At 37.6% G+C, this 25,091-nt stretch overlaps 1 long non-coding RNA gene across 3 annotated transcripts; it reads right to left on the reverse strand.

Moving 5' to 3' along the window:
* Positions 1 to 659: 659 nt before the first annotated feature.
* LOC116243044 (uncharacterized) lies at positions 660 to 25,091 on the reverse strand. Of its 3 annotated transcripts, none has more exons than XR_016464707.1 (5): positions 25,036 to 25,091; positions 23,080 to 23,135; positions 21,312 to 21,396; positions 16,869 to 16,965; positions 660 to 1,043 (listed from the first exon to the last, which is right to left on the reverse strand). It is a non-coding gene; the product is annotated as an uncharacterized LOC116243044 (long non-coding RNA). The 3 variants fall into 3 exon arrangements; XR_016464706.1 differs by lacking the exon at positions 660 to 1,043 and adding an exon at positions 12,190 to 13,058; XR_004169861.2 differs by lacking the exon at positions 660 to 1,043 and adding an exon at positions 13,070 to 15,704.

Genomic DNA, 25,091 nt, shown 5'->3' on the forward strand with positions numbered 1-25,091 from the left:
CCTTTCACTGGACAAAGTCAAATCCTTGTCCTGTTTACGAGCTGCCTATTAACAGCTTTTAAAATTGCAAAACAAAAACCCTTCCAAATGCGTCACAAATTGAAATTACTTGTACAAAACATTCATCAAACAAGTTTAAGCTAATGCCTGTTGCAAATATTCCTTGGAGTATTTGACATTTGTGCTATGATATTTGTGTTCTGAGTGACATTCATTATACATTTATGCTGCATGAGCAAGTGCTTCTTCACTCAGAATACTGCTGCTTTTCTGCGCTGGGTTGACAATGTACAGGGAGCCATTGTGTTCCCCCTCTGCCAAAGCTCTGAAAACAAGGGAAGGTAGGAGATGAATGGTGCGTTGGTCAGTCTTGTGCTGGTCTGTCTGGTCAGTGGTGATATTCCCCTTTTTGATTAAAGAAATTTCAGCTACCAGGATGGCATACACTTTGGCAGATAAGCAAAGAAAGTCTCTTGACAGTTGTTAAAGAGCTAATAGGAGATTAGAATGCAAGGATTTTATTTTACACTGCTTCCAAGGTTTCCATCTGTACCAAAGCATAAGGAAGAATTCTTTAAGTCCTGGCTCTAAGAGCCTGCAAATATAAACTCAGATTAAACTTCTATTTTCAGTTTTGAAGTAAAAAGCCTGAAGACACGATCCAGAGACATTCTAAAGTTTCAGTAGGCAAAACAGACAGCAAACAAAAAAGGATCTACGTACTAAGGCCAGCCTCCTCATTCTGGGGACCTGAATCATGACTTCTGAATGCTTGAGTTAGCAATTCTGTATTTAGCAGTGAACAAAATGTTCAAAAATAGCTTCTCACTATTTGTACAGCTATATTTATGCTTGCTAAAAGCCATGCTAAGCTGTTAAAAAAAGAAACCCAAACCTTGGCAGTTAGCAGAGTGTGCCCACAGAGATCAGCACGCAACAGTGCCTCTTGAAACTGAAGTTCTCAACTCTTTCTTCTCTGCAGTGAATGGGACTGATGGGCTGCTCTAATGAGCTCCTCCTCTTCTACTACTTTTCCTTTAAGCCTGAAAGCAAGAGCGTAGAAATTGAACTTTCAACAAAGCAGGTTCACCACGCAAAATAAATGTGTCCTTTTTAAAGTGAAAACCTGTAATCTCAGAACTTACATAATTGGAAAACTGTGCAAAGTGTTCCTGATTGAATGCAGACAAGTCTTAACCAATTACCTGCATTTCCTACTCATCTGCTCCAGTCTGATTTATTTCTTGATCTTATCACGTCTAATCTTTTAGACAGCTAGTTCTTCCGAGCAGAGACCATCTCTTTCCTTATTCTGTTACAATAACAGAAAATAGCCAGATAGAACTTTTTCACTCTGCTGTATTGTAAACATTAAATAAATAACAATTTTGGTCAATTTGTATTCTCAGTATTGTGTCTAAAGCCACGATGGAGTACGCGAAGTACTGAAATCAATTTGTTCAGGCCTCTTAATGGGAGAATTCCTCATTCCAGAACATAGGCTTTAAAAGCTTACAAGAGTAATGCAAATAAGTTTTCTTCTCTAGCACGTTTTCTTTTATACATATGTATTTTAGATGCAAATTGAAACTTTTATGTTAAAATAATGTCCCATGTGTTCTATGTTAGCATCCTCAGTGCTGTAGAAACTCCTTACAGCTACTCCAATCCAAATCCTTGATATAAGCACTTTACCTTGATATAAGCACTTTACCTTGATATAAGCACTTTACCTGATGTCCAGAATCAGAACTTGGCCAACAGCCCCTCAAAGCAGGCACCAGCCCATTCTCACCCCAACCTGCTTAAGCAAGTGTCAATCAACCACAGCTGCACCTCCTTTAGGGCACCAGCTGTTCTAAATGTGCTGGTCTGGGGGAGCAGAAAAGGAGTGCAAGGTGTGTCTGTCACTGTATTTAATAGCACACACAAATAAACAAAACCCCCTAAAATTCTTAAAACAAATGAATGCCACAAATAAATCCACAAATTAGCAAAAGACTGTAAAAAGAGAATGTATACCTCTCCAACAGTGGTCTCCTGTATTTCTCTAATTGAAACATGGCAGTACTGCAATCCACTAACCTGTATGCGGGCCCACGCCTGCACCACGATGGAAAATCCTCCATCTCCATGTCTCATTTTCATTTTCATTTTGCCCAGAATTCCTGTATGTCCTCCCTTTCTAGAACTTGTTACATCTCTGTGTTGTAAAGTCATGTTGCATTATTTGAGCTGTTTACTGCTCTCTGTAATTTTTTTATCTGTACACGACTACATGAATATGTTGCACATATTTTAATGAGACAAACTTATAGAATATGATGGCATGTGTAACTCTGGTAATGAATCTAAAGATTAACAGATTTTAAACTATGCAAAGGTGTTCTGAATGACTGCATGCTTTGACAAATGTAGCTAGTTGTATAATGATGTTTTGATAGCTTCTGCAAGGCAGATTCTTGCACGTTATTCAGTAGAGCATAACTTAACATTTCATTAAATATGTAAAAGAAGGACATGGAAATAACCCTGATTTTTATCTCCATTAGTGGCCTACGTCCTAACATTCTCTCACTGATACATCATTGATCTCTATAATCCAGAACAAAGGCAGCTGGGCAGTGAGATAATATGAGGACACATTGCCAAGTAATTTTTAAAGTTAATTTCAAAAATGACAATTCTGTGTAAGAAGTAGAATACATGCTGGGTGAACTATGTGAGTAACTATGCAGTGTGATCTGTCCCTGCACTGGCTCTGTATCAGTTCTTCTGTCATGTAGGAAGGACATTCACTTTCTCCCCAACTTGTACCTTCCCTCCCGGGCAGCAAGCTGTCACAGCAACAAGACATCAAAAAGAGAACAGGAACAAGTCCCATGAGAAACAAGAGTTACTCTGCTTTTCTGCAAATTCTAGCTCTACAAAGGTGAAATCTACTCTTCAGTGAACATTCAGACCATCTACCTAAGGAGCTACCCTTTCAGGACTACCAACAAAAATGATACTGATTGTTTTTTCAGTTGAGCTCTTTCAGCTTTTTGCAGATATCATTATGTTTGTTCTTAGCCTGATCTGACACTGATTCTTCCTTTTCCCAAAATACTTGGCTCTTTTAATATAAATTTGTCCATACTCTCGTTCTGTTACTTTATAAAAAAGACAAAAACCCTTCATTAATAGGAGCTGCTATTATGCTACTCATTTTCCAAATTAAATGCTTTAGAGTGAAATGCAAAACCCACATGCTGTTCCAGAGGATCTAAAAAATATAATTATAATAACACAGTCTGTTTGTCTGTCCAACTTCCAACCCTGTACTCAGCAGGAAAAGTCACAGCGAACGTAAGCCTGGAAAAAATATGTAAAAGGTCCTTGCTAAATATTACATTTGTGCATCTGTAGGGATAAGGATGACAGCTAGCCAAGTGCCCTGAGCATTCAATTTCTCCATTGAGAGAAACTGTGTTCACAGTATTTTCTCTACAAAGACGTCTCTTAGCTTGGATTCTTTCCTACAGTGCTGAATGCCAGCTTGTTCTGGAAAGAAAAGGAAGGGATTTAAAAAGACATGAAACCAAAGGGACTTCTTCTGGTTAGATGAGCAATTATAACAAAAGAAAGTTTGCATTTTTTAGGCAGACAGAACTTGCTTCTTTATAGTAGATGCACAAGATAATTTTATTTCTGTTAAATAACTTCCTTTGCTTGTAATGCCCTTCTTGTGTACTAGGTAACTCTTCTACCTGTGAAATTAAGTGACTATTAGAATGGCAGGAGGAGCCCTCATAAAAATTGTATGACTCAGCTCTTTTTTTCTGCACTGAGACCAAATGTCCGAGAAAGATTGGCTGAAAGTAGAGAAGCTTTTTCTGCAGTTCTTGGTACTTAGGGAAGTATTGGCACTGCTTATTTTATGGACCCCATTTGACCTCTTGTTTCCCTGTCCTTCTGCTCTTTGCTGCTCACCCCTGCAGAGGGATGTTCTGAGGCAGAAACTGTACACAGAATCATAGGATGGCTTAGTTGAATGGGACCATAAAAGCCACCCAGTTCCAACCCCCTGCCACGGGCAAGGTTGCTACCCACAAGATCAAGCTGCCCAGGGCCCCATCTAACCTGGCCTTGACCACCTTCAGAGATGGGGCATCCACAATTACTCTGGGCAATCTGGTGAAAGGCTTTTCTTACCAGTAGGTGGTCAGATGGGCCCACTAATCCCACTGAACTCCCCCTGTCTGTCCTGACTGTTCCTTCAGTCCCTGGCTGACTAGAGCAGGCTGGCAGGCTCTAAGTCCTGCAGCTCTGCATTTGGGCCCAGAACAGCTGCACCTTTTTCTGTCTCTTTCCCCACTGCATGACAAGCCAAGCCACTTCCTCAGACCCTGAGCCAAATAATTGCCAGGCTTGCTGAACATTTGCTCCTTACACACTGTGGAATGATTTACTGCTTTATGGGCAGCAGACCACCCAAGTGGAGAGCACCACAACAAGATGGATGCCTCCTCGGTGTCAGGGCCTGGTCCTCACAAGACATGCAAGGCAAGGACCACCAGCAGCAGGGATCTATGAAAAGGGAACTGCTTCTTCCACACTGGTCTGTATTACCAGGAGGTAACTTGAGGGTGGCCTGCGACTACTTCATGGAGGAAGCCTACATCTGACAGTGTCTGCTCCCCTGACCAGAGGTATTACAAGTACCAGCTGAGTAGAATGAATGATGTGGGGCATTTCTCAGCATCCGTGGGAGCTCTGCAGTACAATTTGAGGTTGAAGTTATTTCACCTCTATTGCCCTTTGGAACAAGCCACCCTGTCACCTGATAGAGACCACATCTGGCAGCAGGTCTCCATGGTTAAACCGTATGTGCACAAGTCAAGCCCTCAGAATTTACAATCAAGGACTCGAGAACACTCAGATCAGTTGTGGTGCCACTGGTATGCAGCAAGAGGTGTGGAAATAAGCATGAGCATGCAAGAGAACGAACGCACAGTAGAGGTGTGGGAAGGAGTCACACCTGGGGCTTTTAGCGGATGGCCTCATCCATCCCTATCAACCTGAGTCATGCAGCCAGGTGCTGCAGCCAGGAACTGCCATTTTAGTCACCTCTGTTACCACAGCAGGCCACATCACTCAGTCTCTTCTGTTGCCCTATTCATTTCAATCTGCTTTGTAAAGAGAAGTCAGATGAACTATTATGATGAGCTGGATTAAAAGGTTATCATCCCAGCTATTTGCTATGGCTTGACTGCTCAAGTTCAGCTGCTTTGTTCTGTGAAATCATATAAGCATCAAAGCAAACCAACCTGCTAAGGACAGCATATGGAGGAGTGGGTTAATAGAGTGAAAACTGGGGAGAAATAGTCTGATTTCAGGGACAGCTGAAACTTTTTATCTGGTTGTGATCTAAGTAAAGTTATAGATATGTCTTACATGGAAATGGCAGTTATTTCAGTTCAAGCCACAGCAGATGGGAGCTTTTATGCTGAGGCCACAGATAAGTATGCTCAGATGATGTGCTCTTTTCAAAGGATGATCACTTTGAGCAGATAGCTGAAAAACAGTGGTTGGTTACACGCAACAATATATTAAACCACCAAAGATGCTTGTACTGTGAATATTAAACTATCCTATCTTTCACTATAAATTCCAGATCATCTGAAATGTCTATGCCCTTGTAAAAGGAGTATTTTAATAGTCAGTCAAACTAGATTAATAAAAGCCAAATATATTGTGAGTACAGTTTCTCTGTATTGAAGAGGGTAGTCTGAAATTTTCAGATGATCCCATCTGATTGCTTGTCCTCATCCATGGGATAAAAAATATACTGCACAAACATCAGGAAAATAAAAGTAGGAGAGGATCACAATTAAAGTTTGTCTTCCCTGAAGAAACAGCTCCTAAAGCCCCTCTGGAAATGCACCACACCATCGAGGCTTCATGGAAATATTTCTTAAGTGAAAAATGAGAGCTCACTTTTTACTGGAAATACAGAGATTCTTTTCCTTGCAAGTTAGACTCAGTCATACAGTGATCTAGGCAATGTCAGACATGCTAGGTACTTGAAATACCAGCCCTCTAGCCCTCTAGTTATTCAGATCTCAAGGCAAGATTTCTGCAAAACCAGGAAAATCACTCAGCTCCATGTGCATCACTGTGTACCAAACTACAGTGCTTTGGCTGAAATAAGGATTTTTGCAGTTTTCCAAATGTCTTTCAGTATCTTGCAGCACGAGCATGCCTCAAAGCTAACGAGTACCTTACATAACTGTAACTCTTGGAAGGTAGGCGATGCTTTTCATTTTTAAAATTGTCAGCAAGCTCACACTCACTACTCAGACATGGAGGAAGAAGATGGGCATGTGTTGTCACCTTCGTTTTAATCACAGGGAGTATGAGCACTGCTTTAGCCTAAGTGCGTCAGATGATAGGATTAAGACAGCAGGATTCAGCATGATACCCACAAGCCCAAGGAGAACATCTCACACAGTGCCCAGCCCAGGGACCTGTAGTGGGCAGCAGCTGCCCTATTACTCCCCAGATCTCTTCCATCCAAGAGGGGAAGGGAGAATGCACCCAGAGTCCAGAAATGCTATCTGAGAAAAATGGACACAGCCCAGCAATGAGAAGTGATTAGGGTTTCTAGTCTTGCCACTCCTTTCTTCCCATCTTTGAACAAATTGTTTTTATTCTTTGTACCTCTGTTTCACCTCTAAGGAACTTTCTCCTGGTTGGTCTGCTCAGCTATATGGCTCTGAGCCCAATCTCTGCCAGGAGAACTCACAATAGTACTAATAATGGTAACAGCAATGATCAATACGTGATGATTCTTTTAAATGTGGCATCTCATATAACAAAATAACAACAAAAAAGAGCTACCAAAATATTCACATTCCCCCTCCAAAAACAAACCCAACAAACAAGAGGCAAGACTGAAATCCAAAGAAAGCAAAACACAGAAGTTGAAAGGAAGTTTTTCTACTTACTCCCAGTCTAACAGATTCTTCCAGAACTTTGCTGTGCTGAACATGGTCCAGTGGCTTTGACGAAGCAGCAGTGGGTAAGAAATACAGTGCAGAAGTAGCAGGGACAGATTTAAAGGTCACCATGCTCATTCACTTCAGAAAACAACTGAACACTGCGATATTGTGAGCAATACTGTGCCTACTGTTATTACATCACACCCCATGACTGTTACGCTACTCCTTTTTCACTGTCATTACAATATTTTTCTCAATAGAGAACTATGAAACATCAGATATCAGAGGAAAAAATGCAGAGTAGCAAAGGAAATAATGTGCGTACGTGTCCACAATGGAATTGAGATTTGCAGGTACTCATATTTCACAAGATCGTGATTTGCTGCTGGCTGCATTTAACAAGCCAGTCCAAGAATGTGTGAAGAGTTGGGTATTGAAAAGATTTTTCCTACCCTAACAAAACTAATTTAAAATGGAAGCTATGTGTCTAATTTTCCATTTTCATGTCTAAAAATACTGTCATTTCATTTTATTCATTCTCTACCCTTATTTTCCTTCACGGATTTGTAAAACACTTCTAAGGCATACACGCCTGACAACAAAAAGCTTAGCAGAAAGTCTTTGGAGGCTGATGGAAATAGGTCATTGCCATAGTTTTCGTGTGTTTAGTCTTTGGATAAGGCCTGCAAGTGTTGTGCAGAAGCTGCCTATAGCCAAAATACTACGGTTAGGTTCTTAACTGCTCTTCTTAAGAGTGCTTCAAAGTGTTGTGTTGTGTGTTAAAAGGCTACCCCTGCAGACCCAACGAAGTACAGAAGCACAGTGTCAAAAGGGGGAACACCCCCTGCAGACCCAACGAAGTACAGAAGCACAGTGTCAAAAGGGGGAACACTGAATAACTTAGTAATGGAAAGGGAATCTCTAATTGGATGAACACTGAGCTGCAGAAGCTGTGTCTGGCTAGCGGGTTGGCAACCCTTAAGGAAAAGCATGTGCATATGTGTTTGAAGTCAGCAAAACAAGGCCAAACTATATTTCTTATTGATAAATTATTCTGAATTTTTGTCTTTCTCTGTTATATGTCTCATCATAAGCTTTACATTTTCAGTTTGCTGTTCTTACTGGGATCTTTGTAGAATCAGATTTTATTTGCAAATTGAATAAAATGTTAATGCACCTTGGCTAGTTAATGGAAACTTGGCCTTGGTAATGTTTTCTTCTGGTTCAAATTGTCATGAAAGCTGTATTTTTGGTGTACTGTTTTCATAACATTTCCTATTTTCTTATCTACGTTATTGAAGCAGGATCATTCCAAAACATCTACTAAGGTCAAACTTCTTCAATCTCAACAGTAGGATGAATTCAGGGAAGAGCAATTCTGAACGTTTATCATTTTGATTATAAATTACTAGGGACATAAAACAAGTGTGAATTACTTAGTCGTATGGCTCCCAAACTGCAAGAAGACCTTGAACTTTCTTATCTTTGGTCATACCCTTCCCGTTGTTTACTCCGTTTATTGTTGCAAAGTGGTTCAAGTTACCAAGGCACAACTAGTGTTATGGGAGTGATCCAGCTCTGGATAAATTTAGATCAATGACATGGGTGAGGAAATAGTGAAGGAGTTGAGAATTAGCTCAGTGTGCATATGAGTGACATTGTGGTCACTAATACCATTATAATGCTGTACGTTGTGCTGTTATACCCTTATTTTTTCCAAATAAAATGTCATAAGCAGCACACTTCCAGACATTCACAGAATAGCATATCTTTAAAAGGAAATTCATACAGAAATGTAATAAGATCCAAGGATGAATTGGATCAATGAAAATTCAGTTTCCATGCATAGCTTACTTTGACTTCAATCCTTCTGACTGATCTGAAGACCAAAGGAGATTCAACAGCAAGAAAGTTCCTGTACTATCTTCAGCCAAAATTGAAGTATGATCTCAGATCACGTCTATACATATGCCGTAGGACTTTTTGCTGCCTAAGGATAAAAGACTCCTACATGTGTTATATAATGCTGAGATAATTGCAACCACAGTAAAATATTTTGTAAATTGTAGGCAGATCAATTTGAAGATACATGCATTTTACTCCTATTTTTGCTTTCCTTTCATGACAATTAAAACTATTTGTGAAGAAGGAAGAGTTTTGCATTATTGTTATACATTCTTGAGCCATGATCTTTGTTATCTCAGTTTTCAGTAGTAAACAACAGACTGTGCACAATAACAAAGTGGGTTTTTTTTTTCTTTTTATAAAGTGTACCTCTTGAAATGAAAGAATTTCAATGAAATTCAGTGGTATTTGTGTTAATCTTGGTGTGCAGCCTTAAATTAAGAGATCTCTTTCTTCCTTGAAAGAATCTTGCTTACACCTTCCACAAGGTGCCTGCTACAGAAAAGACAAGAAATCATGTATTTGTGTATGTGTTTCCACTGGAAAACATGTACTTAGAGTATTTTCTTTTTCTCCTCAGACTTGGTTACTGAAATAAGCATTGTAGGGATTTCAGAAAGAGGTAGGTCATTTCTGAATACTGTGTGTACCCTTTGCATTAACAGCATAGATTAAAAATACGATTGAGATATTTATCTTATTTGTTAATTCAGGTCTGACTGAAGACATCTTGAAACATAAATAAACTCAGTTTATCCACAAAAGGATTGCAAGTAACGCACTAGCTGTTTTAGTATCAGTATATGTATTTTCAATAGCAGCATTGTGTTCTGCTATTGTAAGGAAAAAAAGATGGATGATAACAGCCAGGAGACTTCAGTGTACTAACTTGAATTTTACAAGTGTGTATTAGTTTAGACTTGGGTGCCATACTTTTAGTAGCAGATATTTTCTAAAGAAAGTAGTCTTATTGCTAACTGACACATAATAATGATTTCGTAAATGTAAAAAAGGAAGCAATTGCTATATTGATATAGCACTGCAAATACACCAAGTATTATTCAGTTTTTTTTTTTTACATTGGTACATTTTGAAGTCTGTTCAGCTGTCTTTATCACAATGTTGAGGATATTTTAGCTCCACTAAAATCAGTGACAACTCCTCATGATTAGAGTACCATTTGGTGATTTCATTAGATAGGATTGGTAGGTCAAATTTATGGTTAAACTTGGTGATCTTGAAAGCCTTTTCCAACATAAAAGATTCTATGATTCTTTGACTCTATGTACATTTTGAATGAAATATAGTTTATTTAGCACTTTTAGTTTGATTTGTGCATAAGAAATGAATTATAATATGGAATACATAGGAATATAATGAATGTTAATAATATGACAATAAAGACTAAATGAGAAAAAGAACAAAGTGATCCATTATAAATATAAAAATTGAGTAGATTAAAACAGAAACTGTTTTCATGATATGAATGTATCAGTAATGTGAAAAATGGGTAAACTCTCTCAAAGTGTATATGAATGCCACTTGCATGGAAAATTGTATGAATTGCTCAAAGGTTCATTGTTTTTCCCATCCTATTAGCAGTGAGTATGTCAACATGGAAGGAACGCTTGTTAAGCATATTCTTAAGAACAAATGGAAGTGAAGCAAGCTCTCTTTCAATTGGACTATACACACTGTAGACGGATTTATCTGATTAAATGCAAAGATCTACAGTGTAGATGTCTCCTCCTAAGCTCATCTCACTAAAGTTGTGTTGTAATAAATGAGAAAAATAATAATTCCTAGAGTGTGGCTCATCCCAAAGTAGTCTTGTATGTTTAGTCAGACAAACTGTTTCCAAATGTTTATCTCTCAGTTGGAAAGTGAATCTGATAGGTGTGTAGTTATAGACTAGTTAGAAATTAGTGTTTACCTAGTATCTTAACTTTATCTCAGTTCTGTTCTGCATTTCTTTTCTAGTAGGAACAGGACACAAGAAGGTGTTCCTGTATATTCCTCACAAATTACGCTGCCACTTGGCCTCACTGCATGCTGTGGGGAACAGGTATGGAGTTTCAGATAATCCATCATCCACTGAAGTATTCCTCCTGCTGCAGGTAGCAGCTTCTACTCAGCCAAAAGCATCTGAACATTTTTGAGCCAAAGTTCAAAATTCATGCTGTTGAAAGCTTCTAGGAACTTTCTATATATCATTAAATAACTTTTTAATTCCAAATCCATCCTATCAGTTCAAAAACACAATTAAAATACTTGCCACTGGAATACTTTCCTACACTTTTTATAAATTTATCTGCATACTTACTGGTTTATTACTTTAACTTGAATTTGTCTTGCTGTTCCTATCCCTACCCTTAAAAAGCTTCAAAAGTCTCTGCATTCTGCTCCACTTCAGAATACTACAGACAGCAAGCGAGCAACTTCATCTTCACATCTTCATTTCATATTATTTATTGCCTGTTTTAATCCCAGCCTTTGATATTTGAACTTGGTGACTATAGTTAAAAAAAAAAAAAAAAAAAAAAGCCATTTTGGCTGTCCATTTCAAAGCTCAAATTCAGAGGCACACCTTGTTTATTTCTGCTAATTTAATTTCCCTTGTATCTATAATGCCAGTAATACTTTAACATTTAAATATTTAAGAACACTCGCTATATTGTAAATGCAGAGAAGGTGAAACATCAAAATGGCAAAATGAGCATGTAGAATAAGAAATTTGTATTATTAGAGAGTTTTAAAACATAGAGCTGGGCTTCTTGAAAACTATTCAACAAGATCTAAACTTTTTTCAAAGGTGCAAACTTTGGAGTTTGAGCTTCAAACCAGAACAGGAAAATGGAAAAGTGAGTAGAGACAAAAAGACATCTCCTTTGGAACTAGCAATGGAATTTGACATACCCTTGTTCCAAGTGCTATATGACAGATTGTCATGGACTATTGAAAGCAAAAAGAGCGGAGGTCCACAACTATAGAAAGTTTCAGAGAAAAATAGAATTATCTGCTCTAACCTTCTGTCCTGCAACAGAGCGACTTCGTCCGTATCAGTTTTATCAAATGTTGTCTAACCTGCCCCTACAACATCTTTTCAGATGTTCTACTCCAAGGCTTTCGTGTTCTGACATAGCAGGTTGCTTTTCACACTTATCTTGAGTCCTTCAAACTTTAAGATTATTCATTATGAGCACAGACCCTTTTATCTTCTGAAGGTTTCTATGAAGCCTACCAAAGAATTGCAAGTTTTCTCTTGACTACAAAAAATATACCTCTTGCAGCTTGCCTCACAGGTAGTATTTCAAGATAATTGATGATTCTTAATGGCCTCTCCAAACTGGAAGTTCTATGCCAAAACTGTATAGTTTTGATCCCAAGCCCTCCTCATCTTATGAACAACTGGAATATTCAATCACTTTTTCTGAACTACCGTCACACAGCTAGCTATTTTCCAATTGTATTTCCATAACTGTTTTGTCTGGATAAAATTAAGGCCTTCATTTCTTTCTCCATTATTCCTCCAATTTGTAAAGATAATGTGAAGAGCTCTTCCTGTCCTCATGGGTACCTGAACATGGCCAACATTAATTGTCTTATCAAACAGCAGGACCATGAACAATGAGTGTTGGTAAGTCTTATTGGTGAAGAGATGGGACCTCTGAAGTCAAATGCCAGTACCACTGTACATTTTTCAGTGTCTTCACTTCTTTTTGAAAATGGCAGCATGCAAAGTATTGTCAAGCCTAAGGACAACTGAACAGCTTTTTTTCTCTCTGCTTAGGATTTTTTCCCCATCTGTGATGACTATAACCACTTATGCCTTTCAGCTGTCAGCTATCTCCCTAGACTACGGCCTTTCTTTTTTTGTCTGCAGAGCTAAGAACTTCCACAGCAGAAATTTTGGTTTTAATCTGCTGCTGGGACTCCAGGCAGAGTCTGCCGTAAGGAGACTAGTGTAGTTCTAGGCTTTGCCAGGTGCTTTCAAATAGTTTTCAGAGCAAACAAACTGCTGTTAGGAGATCTTTGGCTAGAAGCTATTCACTCGAAATCCTGTGAGATTTCACAGTCTTGCAAATGACAGTTCATCCAACTCCTTCTCTGTCTACATCACTTCTTGTTTTCATGGGTTTTCCAGAGCCGCAAGGGTTAAGAACAGCCTTCCTGGTGGAATAGCGTGTAGGAGATCAGCTTTCAACATACACAAATTTACACTGGACTTTGATAATTTTGCACATGTGATAGCAAGGTACAATTCTCCAATTACAGGGAAGTAGACTGAAGGTCCTTTTCAGTCCTTCATTCCTTATCTTCTTCGTAGCCCTTTCATAACACAGACAGTGGAGATTGAACATGCAGAATCTGAGATTCTACAGAGACATTGCCCTTAATTTCCAGCAATGTTGTCTACATCTTTAATTAGATAAAACGATGCATAAAAATGTCAGAATAACAGCATGTTAAGTAAGATGAGAGTGTCTTTACTTTTCTCATTACTCAGTACAAACATGTAAATATTATTCTGTAAGTTCTTGGTTCCAAGGTAATGTTTGGAAATTAAAAAAATGGAGATTGGAACTAAGAAAATGATTAACTTCATTTATCAAACTTGTTTGTTGATCCATAATTCCAGTGGGAATCAGTAAAGTGTTGTGCACTGACACAAGGCTTTCAGCCTCAGCCAGCTGCACCAAAACGTGAATTAGCAAAGGCAGAGTTCTTTCTCTTGTATCTCTATGCTCTGGTAAAATCTTTATGAATTACATTCAAATTAGCAAAATCAGGTCGTGATTTTCAGATTTGCTGATCTACTGCCACAGGTGCTGTAAGAGCATCAGACCCATGATAGCTCAGGATTGCCAGAAGGGAAGGATGTTCATTAAGGTGCCTGACTGGCACTTGCAACATGTATATTTAAATCACAACTGTTAGTAAATTTGTTCCACATTAAAGATCTGTAGCGAATTAAGAGAATCTGTAGCTCTCGTCTCATCTTTGAGAAAAGTCTTTTGTAGGGACTGGTGCAAGTGTGCCAACGAATGAATGTCCTGTAATCCAGGGTAACTTTGTAGTTACTATCTTATTGCTTACAAGAAGTAGGAGCAAAATTGATGTCACGGATTAAAATGTTGTTTTCAATTGCCTAGGTGCTGGAGGATTTGTTTTCCAAAGAAACATATGTGGATTTATAAAATTCTAAGTAATATGGAAATTTTTTAATGTATGTTAGTTTTTAGTGCATCTCTAAAAGCTTTGGGTATTTAGACTGAACATTTCAGTGAACACAATGCATGATCAGATCTCATGTAACACCAAATATGATAGTGTGGTCATTTAGACAGTAAATATGTCTATTTTAAATCTGCAGTTGCGTTTTTAAGATACATTAACAAGCACGTCAGTATATTTTGTACAGTTTTGTAATGTATTTCTAGGACAGTTAGACTGGTTTGTTTTTCCTGCACCATTCCTCTTATAAAGGAATGGTCTTCAAACCAGGATAATGCATATCAATTATGTCTTAAAATCAATATTTTTTGTTTGTTTGTTTTGAAGTCCTTGTCAGACAGGAAAGCCATATTTCCTTTTCTTGCTGCTGCTTAGAGATTCAACCCGAGTCTCACTCCCACCTGAGTATTTATGCCACTGAAACTCTCTTCCATTCAGCTTAAACCAGTTAGAATGCACATCTTTATGAGCAAAAATGTATGAGCAGCTGAACTGAGATTGTTTTGAAAATCACAAGGAATTTGGATTAGACATTGAGAGAATTAACAATGACTCAAATTCATTGCTTTACACATAGATCGCTCTGAAAAATAATGCTTCCTAGTTATTTCTGTGGAAACTACAACAGATATGAAAGCACAATAACAGTATTTGATACAGCAAATTCTCAGCTACAAAACACTATTTTTCAGCACAGTCAACAGCATTAGCTATGCGTTTTCACCAGCCACTGAACAAGAGCCTGCATGCTGCACTCTTAAAAATCTGCACCAGTGGAGGTGCACTGTCACCACTGCTGAAAGACACCACCCACCTCCTCATTGAGCATTAATCTCTCAAATCAAACTCATGAAAAAATACACTTTATGAATTTTTAGATCTGCATGTGAAACTTTTCCTTCCCTAATGAAAAACAGATTTGGTGTGCAAAAGTAAGCTTAAATGCAAATGTTCTTGCCAGATACCATCTGGTACATGAAGTCTTTCCAAATACCCTTGAAATGCCTTCTGGTCTTTATTCTCAAATATTCCTGCAACTGCTTACTAATCTGTCTGAATTTTCTAACTTTTACCTATTTCCAAAAGTTATTGCTTGTTTATTTGTTTGTTTTAATTTATAAATTTAGACACACTAAAATTAAGTAACTCACTTCAGTTGCCTATTACAGATGCAGATATGCCAATGCAGTCTTCCAGTGTAAAGGAGTGGTATTGAGAGAGATACCACAATGGGACATCTCCTTTAATTACCATTGAAAAAAACAAGCCAAACCTGGAGCTTACTGATGATGTATCACTGTAGAACAGCAAGGAATTCCCCAAAGGGATATGAGGGGTTTTTTTTGCATTTTTATGTTGTGTTAGCCTGTTGTTCTACCCTTTCCCCATAGTTGCCTTCCAGTACTTAAAAGTAGAAGAGAATGTGTATCTTAGTTTCAGCTGGGATGGAATTCTTTTCTTCAGTGTCTGGTATGATGCTACGCTTTTGGTTCTAGGAGAAAAACAATGTTGATAGCACGCCAATATTCATCATTTCTGCTAAGCAGAGCCAAGGACATTCTCAGCAAAGGGTCCAAGGAGCTGGGAGAGAACAAAATTGGGATAGCTGACTTAAACTGGCCAAATGGATATTCCATACCATATGACATTACATGGAAGCAGAATTTTGAAGGGGGTGGAAGTTCATCTCGCTCTCTTCCACTGCTCAGGAGCTAGCTGGGCATTGTCTGGGGGATGGTGAGCAAATGCTGGCACATCACTTGGTATATACATTCATATATATACACATATAAATATATATAAATATAGTCATAACTACTTTATTTTCCCTTTTCTCTATCACAGTAAATAGTTTTATATCAACCCAAGAGTTCTACTTTGTTTTATTTTCCTGATTCTCTCCTCTATCCCACTGGGAAGAATGAACAACTGAGTGACCCTGCTGAGTTAAACCACAATAATATGTTTGATTTTAAAAAAAGTCCAAACTTTTAAGATGTCTTTTTTTTCCCCCCACAAAACTCAAATTGCAGACTAAGTATAAATGAGGAAGGTCCCTTTAAATTGCCCTTAAAAATTTAAGAGTTGTCATTACTCTTTGAGAACATGCTCAAGAATAGTCATTCATGAATATGGTAAAATAGCTGACTGCTCTCCAAAAGTATCTCTTTATAAACATTGGAGAGCTGTAATAGTCCTTAAAGTGCTTCAGAGAGTAATAGAGGGAAGAATTAAACAGCTTAAATATTTACCAATGGTCAAGAATGTGTTTTACATGACAAAGCAATCACAATGGCTATCAGGTCTACCCTTAGTTGCAAACTGCAATGGAAATGATGAAACCAATATAACTAAAGAGAGTTCTGCCTTCTACAGTCCGCTCATCTCTCATTTTTTCTTCAAATCCATTACTGCTTCCCACATTAATCCTTGTTCAATCCTAATAGGAGCTCATCTCCTGTTTTCTTTTCTATAACAAATTACACATTTTTGATCAACAGATTTAATTTTCTTTCTTATCGTGAAAGCTTTCTAGCTATGAAGATGTTGGACACTTCATCACTGTTCTGAACTAAGGTGGAGAAAATAACAGTTATTTCTTTTCACTTGGTAAAGATCTATGTTCCATAATATATAGTAAAGAAACAAATTAGTACTATTTTTGTACTTTACACATCATCTGTTCTGTGAAATGTTCCCACACATATTTGCAGGGCTTCATGAGCCAAGGTGCATCATACTTACATTTCTGGGTATTTGAGAGAGAATTATTGCTGAGATCCAGGTAGTGATAGTCTGATGGTGTCACATATGGTGAAGTGTTGCAACGGCCAGTCACGTTCTGAAAAGAAAAAAGGTAAGACAAGATTAGATCATAGTGCTGCAAGATACTGAGTACCCTTTGCAAAGCTTTGCAGGAGCCATTTTTGAGCTTATAATACACCTACAAATGTGCACACACCCAGATCCCTGCCTCTTACAATATTGAGAGCTATCTGAATCTAAACTTCAGTTTTAAAAATTATGTGCAATTCTTCTGGATGGCGTAAATTTGAAAATGAAAAACTTAAAATGAAGAGATTACAAACAATATCTTTTGATCTGTTGGATGGCAAAGAATATGAAATATTTGTAGAGAACAGGAACTTAGTACATTTTTACTTTGAAATGGGTCACGAACTCTAACTTCATCCTAAACAGCACAATGGAGCCTTCTGAATATTTTTGTAGTATATGTGATGATTGATAACAGCACATTGATAACAAATCAACATAGTCTTTGAACTGGTATTTTTAACAAAGCAATTTTTTCTCAGAATATCATCAGAGCAATTTTTTCTCAGAATATCATCAGAGCAATTTTTTCTCAGAACATCATCAATCAAAAAACTTCTTCATGTAAGCAGGAGAGAATAAAATACTTCCATCTGCTCATTTCCATCTATCTTGGAATTTAGCCCAAAAAGTTCCTCAGCAATTCTGTTTCTTCTTCTAGCACACTTGAACACGTCTTATTCCAAGCAGAGTCTGCAATTGCTCTGGTGTTTCATTTTCAATCTTCTGCTTGATTTGTGCTGTTGTGCGATTAATTTTCCCTATGACTTATTTCTCGAACTCTAAAGGAACTGGTAGAATGTGGATTTGACTGGAATATGGGTAAATAGCAAGATAGACAATGCACTAACATCAATCTAGGAAAGATCTTGATCCAACATTCAGACTTCTAACCTATTAATATTAACATTAATATTTTATATATTAGGATACAATATTAACCTGATATTTCTAGCCTTCCAAACATAAACGTTTGCTACATTTCTCTCTCAATGAAACTGCTTTTCAACTCTGCAGTATGAACCTGTTCATCCCTATGTTTATCCACAAAAGCCTATAAAATAGTTTAAAAAAATCCACAATAACTAGAAATCTTCTCACTCTCTTCAGATCTAGCAGAGGAGACAAGCAGAAGACATAGAGGACTTTGCACTTTACCTGGACACTACTATTTAAAGCACCGATGAGATATGATGTGCGTGTACCATCCATGCAAATGAAAATTTAATGCTCTTCAGCCTTTCAAAATATGAGTTACATTGCACATATCGGATCAATAACTTTTTCAGCTTTTCTAGTACTACAAAAACTGGACTAAGTGTTCCTAGATCTAGTCTAAGGAATTCTCAGCAGTGACCTAGTTGAATTCCACTGAATTAACAGGTATCAAGACAGGACCAACAATTAGGAAAATCCCAATCTCCGTCTTGTTCTGCTTCTCAGGAGCACTTAAAATGCCGCATCTTCTGCCTGCCTCTGCTGAGTAAGTTTTTTCCTATGCTTATTATGTTTTCTTACAAATTAATGGTTTTGAGATAAATAAAGCATATGTTCAGAAGATGAATTTGTCATAAAAGAGAATGTAAAAAAAACCTGTTCAAAAGTTAGATTTTATATTAGCAATAGAAATTAGGAAAACATGAATTGAGGTTTTGTGTTCTTCATTAATTTTAAGAGTACTGTAGAAATCCTGATGAAGATGTTAATGGCCCTTGGTGTTGCCTAACAGACTTTCAGAAAACTTGGGAATGCTAAGAAATCTTCAAGTGTGGTAATTATGTCAGTACCATAGATTTATATATAACTCTTCGTAGCTGAACCACTAAAAACAGGTCCGATCAGGAGCGACTTTGCTTCACCAAGGCCCAAAAAACTCTAAGTATGGGTAATCCACAGTTTCCCTGGGACTTCTCTTCTATGCTGCAGCACCCTTCTCATTAATTTTTTTCCTCATCTGCAAATCAAACTATCAAAGCAAATGTGTGACCATTTTGATTTGTTATCTTGTCAGGTATTACCAAGAAGAGTTTGTCCTAGTTACTTTTGCTGATCTCCTTCAAGCAGTTGTAGTCCACTACAGGATCTTCTATTACTCTCCTCTTTGTAAGGCTGAACAAGCCCAACTCTCTCAGTCTCTTCTCTAAGGCCACATACTGTATGTCCTAATTCTATTGGTTGGCTCATCTGGATTCTCCTCACATTCTCAGACTGCTTCCTGAACTGATGACTCACAGTCAGACACAGGATTTCAGATACAGCATCATCAGCTCTGGATAAAAAGGGACAAAACCTCCCTTGTTCTGCTTCCTAATTCTTTCTAAGGCACTGCAATATGCAATGTGCCTTATTCCTACAGAGAACATGCTGTTGTCTGATATTCATCCCATATTCTCCACAACTCGCATGCTCTTTTTGTGACATCCTTCTCAACAAGCTTCTTCCCAACACAAAGGCTTCTTGTATCCCTGGTGCAGATGTGGGATCAGCACTCCCCTACTTCAGTGTCATCCTCAAATTTGATGATAGTAAATTCAGGTACATCATTTGGGTCACTAGTGAAGATACTGACCATATAGATAATAATTTTGACCCTTGGGGACCTCAGCTTATTGTAGCCCAGGCAAATACCAAGTCACCAATGATTTTGAGCCATACAGTCCTTCCAGCTAACCCAAACACAACTCATCAGGCTGAGATTTTGCAGTTGTGCAGTAGCTTCATTTTTCAAATAAAACCACAAAAGACAGAGCTTCAGGCATGTATAAAAATGATGTGCACAGTTGTGTGCTATCTCATTGCGTGCCATTGTGTCTTACAGTACACCATTTCCCAAATTCCTTATCTCTTTTGCATACAGTTTGGCTCGAAATTGGAAACATTACCTTCTTCTAAGTGGCTATCTACAGCATTCACCAAAAGAGAAGAAACAGGTATTAAGTCAAATTTGTTCTGGCAAGGTTGTGTGATATTTAAGTAAAGATTCTGCCCCATTAGCAAAAAAATATTGAGAATTAAAGCCCCATGTATGAACAGTTGGCATTTAGCAAAAAGCTCATTTCAATATCCAAACTTTCTAGCTGGAAACTCACTGTACAATGAATTGAATGGAAATTCAAAATCAGAACCATTCTTTCCTCAGCCTTTAATCCAAATTTCATACTGAGCCCACATAAGATGTTTCTCCAGGATGAGAATTTGTCTTATTTTTGTACTGATATGGAGTGATATTTCTCTAAGTTTGCAACAATCACTTTAGCAACCAGAAGACCACTGTCTTCTCTATCACTACTTTACTTCTGATTTGGGTAGATTTTTCCAAGCTTAAGTTTAATAACCTAAGCTTTTAAAATTCATGTAAACCTCCTTCACTCTGCCACTTCCAAATAAAATGTTTTCTGATACCCTTTACTAAATCATTTATAAAGATTCCATCTCAAAGCCTGTGAAGATGCCTACTAGGGCACAAAGTGCAAACAGGTCTCACTGATTCAAATAAAGAATGGAAGATAAGATTAGAAAATAAGAGCTCCACTCAGTACAGAACTTTTGATAATTCCCTATTTTGTATTTTAAGGTGTAGGCTTTTGGGAGTTGGTTGTTTGTGGAGTTTTTTTTTTTTTATTATTTAAAATTATACAGGTGGAGATCATGTCCTAAAACAGACATAATCACAGTCACTGTAATTGAAAATAAGGTATGCAGTAGCTCTGGATTTTTGAATAAATCTGTTAGAAACTTTAATTTCTGTGCTGGGACTACTAATTGTTACCTGACAGGTATCTGTGTAAGAGAAGCCTGGGATCATGTAATTAATCATTTCCCATCCTTATTGCAAGCCTACCAAAGGTAGATGGCTCTTAGAAATTTACTTTCCTAGTTCTTTGGTCCTCTCAGTATATTCACTGCTTCAAAGAACTTTGCTTGGAGAATAGAAAGAAGTCAAAAGGGTTGCTGCATATCCTATTGTGACATTGGTTTTGCTACTAACTCATTAAGAAGATGAACATAGAAAAGAATTTGTCCAAAAACTAATTAGCCATTACTACTCAAAAGTAACCCAGAGATATGATGAGAATTCAGCAGTATCAGCAAACCCTTGTCCCTCATGTTATACATCAGGATGCTTGGACAGGTAGGTCTTGGTACTTGTATGCATGTGGCCATAAAACTGTGAGTAAATAACATCTATGACAAAATAAGCGTGAACGAGTAAAATCAATAACTTTTGACTTTTTTTTTTTTTTTAAACTATCACCTTTTCCATGCTGAGATTTTTTTTCTCCCCACACTGATTCCTGCTGTGTAGATTACAATGCAGTACGGCAATGGCTGTGAATAAGCCAATTTAAGTACCTGAACAGCTGCTGTTGAACAGTGCACTGATGCTGCTACACCACAACAGGATAGGATCCAGTCTCTCCTCTAGATTTCAATAACCCTGGAAAGTATGACATGAACATGGTATCTCAGACAAGCTTAGGAGTGTCTGAGCCAGATGCTGTTAAGGTAAACTACAGCAGAGTCAATTTCTTGTCAATATGACTGTTCTGCTTTTACAGCAGAACAGAGTTCAAGGCTCTTTTGGATGAGTCACATCCATGGCAGAGACAGGTTGAGAAAGGACAGGGAGGATTTCAAGAGAAGAAATGTAAGCGAAGTGACTCACTGCATTATTTTTTCCTCAGAAATACCCCCTCACATCATTCCATAAAAAATATGAAGCATAAATTGAAATGAATTGAAAAATGAAATAAGAGGTCAGTCTTAACTCCTTGCTGCCTCTAGAGCTCTTCATAGCATACCAATTTATATTTCCATAATAGATAGGGAAAAATCTTCCCCTGTGAAAGCTCAGGTTGTGCTGTTTACTTACCCTTGTGCAGCTGTGGTGATATATCCACTTCCGTGCCCCCTTTCTGCACATTACTAATTACCAATGTGATGTCACTAACATTTACATTCTTTCATCTTTCAGAATACAGAAACAAACTGATAGTTTTTCTTTTCCAAGACAGATTTTTCCAATATGGAATACATTTGGGGGCCTTGGTTGTTCTCCATCTAAGACACTTTCTCTTTTTATTGGAATTTCTGGTTACACTTCTTGGATTAAGAACATAATGGGAGCCAGCTGGTCCTGGGAATGGACTGCCCTCTCCTGGAAAGCCATATGCATATTTGAAGCATGAGATCCTAAGCACTTTGTTGGATTTATATTATATTCTACAAATTAAAAAGAAATGTCATCCACTATAAATTACTGTAAATGAATACTGATAAGTCATCAAACTGACAGCTTGCTACATTCTTTTGGTATGCTCAGTTTTTCAGTGTATCCTACAATACATGGGAAGAACCCATTCAAAACATCCTGCTCTGTGTGTAGCTGAACATTACACACTAATAGTTCTCATGGAAACCTACGGAAAGGTTGCACTGTTCTAGGTCTTTTGCATTCTCAACACTTTCACTGACCTCCTGCATTATTATTAATGGCTACACTTCAAGATCTCTCCCAGTGGCTGCCAGAGGTCATAAAGGCATGAAGGCATTGCTGGATGCTAAATTTCTTCATAGTTGGGCTTGGGACTTGTGAAAGCCTCTTTCAGTCAGCAGGACACAGCACTGGCAGTTTACATGCTTTGGAACCTACCTGACAGCCATCACAGGGACTGCTAAGGAGGAGAATTATTGTCTTTCCCAGATGCTATGCATATGCAAGTAAGTTTACTGCTTACTGATAATTTCAGACATGCAACAAAGAAAACAAACAGAAGAAAACAAATCTGCAATGCATTTTAGCACAACTTACTCTTTGCCATGCTTTGAATATTAAACTAGGAATTTCTGAGTGGCTATTTTAATGTTTCATTTTGGACTTCTGTATTCATTCCTCAGTAGCTCATTCTACCATGGTCATCTCTGCATCCACACAACATCATTAGTCCCAGTTTGTGTCAAAAAAAAAAAAAAGAATTATTTTTCTGTCTGACAATATAGTGAGCTGCAATCATTAAGACAAAGACTGTCAGGCTGTAAAGAAGTGTCAGTAGATCCAAAAGATCATCTGCCATTCATAGCCCAAGGAATAATTTTCACCCTGTGAGTAAATAACGATTACCTTGGACTAGACTCAAATATTCATTGCACAAGATTTTCACCACCCTGCTCTTCTCCCTGGAGAGCAGAGAATAGACTGAAATCAGTTTTTAAGGACTTCAGGCTGTTTGAGCTGTGAATTTTGGAGCCTGTGATTTGGTTCACATTAACTCTTAAAAAAAAATAAATAAATAAATGCTTGCTTTATGTCTTTGTAGTCAATATAGATTTCAAAGGCCAATGAACCTTTCATCTCTTCTCTTCAACATCTATTTTCCAAATTTCAATTAAAAAATTGCTAGCAAGGACATGCACAGCAGAGCACTCTTTCATCTCTGTCCTAAAGGCACTTTGCCTGTATATTATCAGTTAAAATGTTACTGCGTCTTTTACCCCCATATCCCCAGTTACTACTTTTGCTCTCTCTGAAGATCTGAGAAAGCTTTGGAACAAATAACCCAGTTACTTCCCACACTGGATATTCTGTACAAATGAAGAAGGGTAATTGTAGATTTGTTCCCTAAAAAACTGTGTTGAAGCTACTAGATTTATTATAATAAATGTACACATGCACAGTAGAAAGAGAATAATGGCATGAGAATTATCAGTATGGAGTAAGTTCTCTAACAAAGTATAATCCTAACAATATCACGCCCACTGTTTTGGCAAGAGCTAAGTAGATGATATACATCAGAAAGAACTGTACAGAGTGAACAGTTACTTTTCTTCTGAACAGTTTTTATCATTAAGATGTGTGCTTTACATGTACATTTAAAAGTAATATCAATTAGAAGATATACGCAGTAGACTTTTGCTGTTTTTTTTTTATTAATACTACATATAGTATTAATAAAATTAATATTTTTATTAATAATATGTATATAGTATTAATAAATACTATTTTATATGAAACCACTCATTGGAAGAATAAGAATAGTCTGACGTGAATTTTACAAGTGTTTTGACTTACACTTCATGAAAATGAGACTCACATCTCTATTACTTTACTTACAAAGCTTTCAAACCCAATTAAGAAACAACACCCATTCCAAACCTATTAATACATTATAAATGCAGTTGCCAATATTTCTCCCCTAAAAAAAAATCATTTTTATTTCATCTTAATCATTATGCACTTGCCCATGATTTCATCTGTGTTGTACTTAGTAATCCTACAGATATGTCATAGTAACTGATAACATTTTTTCTACGTCTTCCAAAAACCAATTTTATTTCTGTATTGATTCCCTCTGCCATTTTTGCTAGAAGATTTAATCTAAATAGGAAATATGCTAGTCATGTCTAATTACTGCATTAAATACAGTACAGCTAGCCAGTTAAAAAAGATGATTCTCCTACTGTATTTAACATTGTATTGGTCTCACCTTGAATATCACGTGCAGTTCTGGTCTCCACAATATAGGAAGGATGTCAAATCAAGATCCTTGAAAGCATTCAGAGGATGAACTAAAGCTAGTAACAGGACTAGAAAGCATGCCATGTAAGGAGAGGCTGAGAACACAGGGGTTGTCCAGTCTGGAGAAGAGGAAGCTAAGAAATGACCTTATTGGTCTCAGCAGCTCCATGAGGAGGGGAAGCGCAGAGGGAAGTGCCAGTAAGAGCACATGAGGGAACAAAGCTGTCCCAGAGGAGATTCAGACTAGATGTCAAGAGAAATTTATGTGCCTTGAGGATGGCCAAGGTTGGGTTTGTCCTAACAAGACAATTGATGCCTGACACCCAGTGTTCAAGAGACATTTGGACAACACCCTCATTAATGTGTTTTAAGTTTTGGTTAGCCCTAAACTGGTCAGGCAGTTGGACTAGGTAACTTTTGCAGGTCCTTTCCAACTGAACTATTCTCTCATATTCCATTCTGTTTGTAGCAATCAGAAGTGTCAGTGTGGTGGCAGGGCAGGAGTAAAGTAGCAAAGGGACTAGCACAAATTGAATGGCTTTACAAAGGAAAGGTGCTTACCCATCTCCAAAGATCTAGGCTCACAGGGAAAAGTCCACAAGAGAGGGATCTCCAAC

The sequence above is a fragment of the Phasianus colchicus genome, chromosome 2 (assembly GCF_987193195.1).
Source record: "Phasianus colchicus chromosome 2, bPhaCol1.hap1.1, whole genome shotgun sequence".
Lineage (NCBI taxonomy): Eukaryota > Metazoa > Chordata > Aves > Galliformes > Phasianidae > Phasianus > Phasianus colchicus.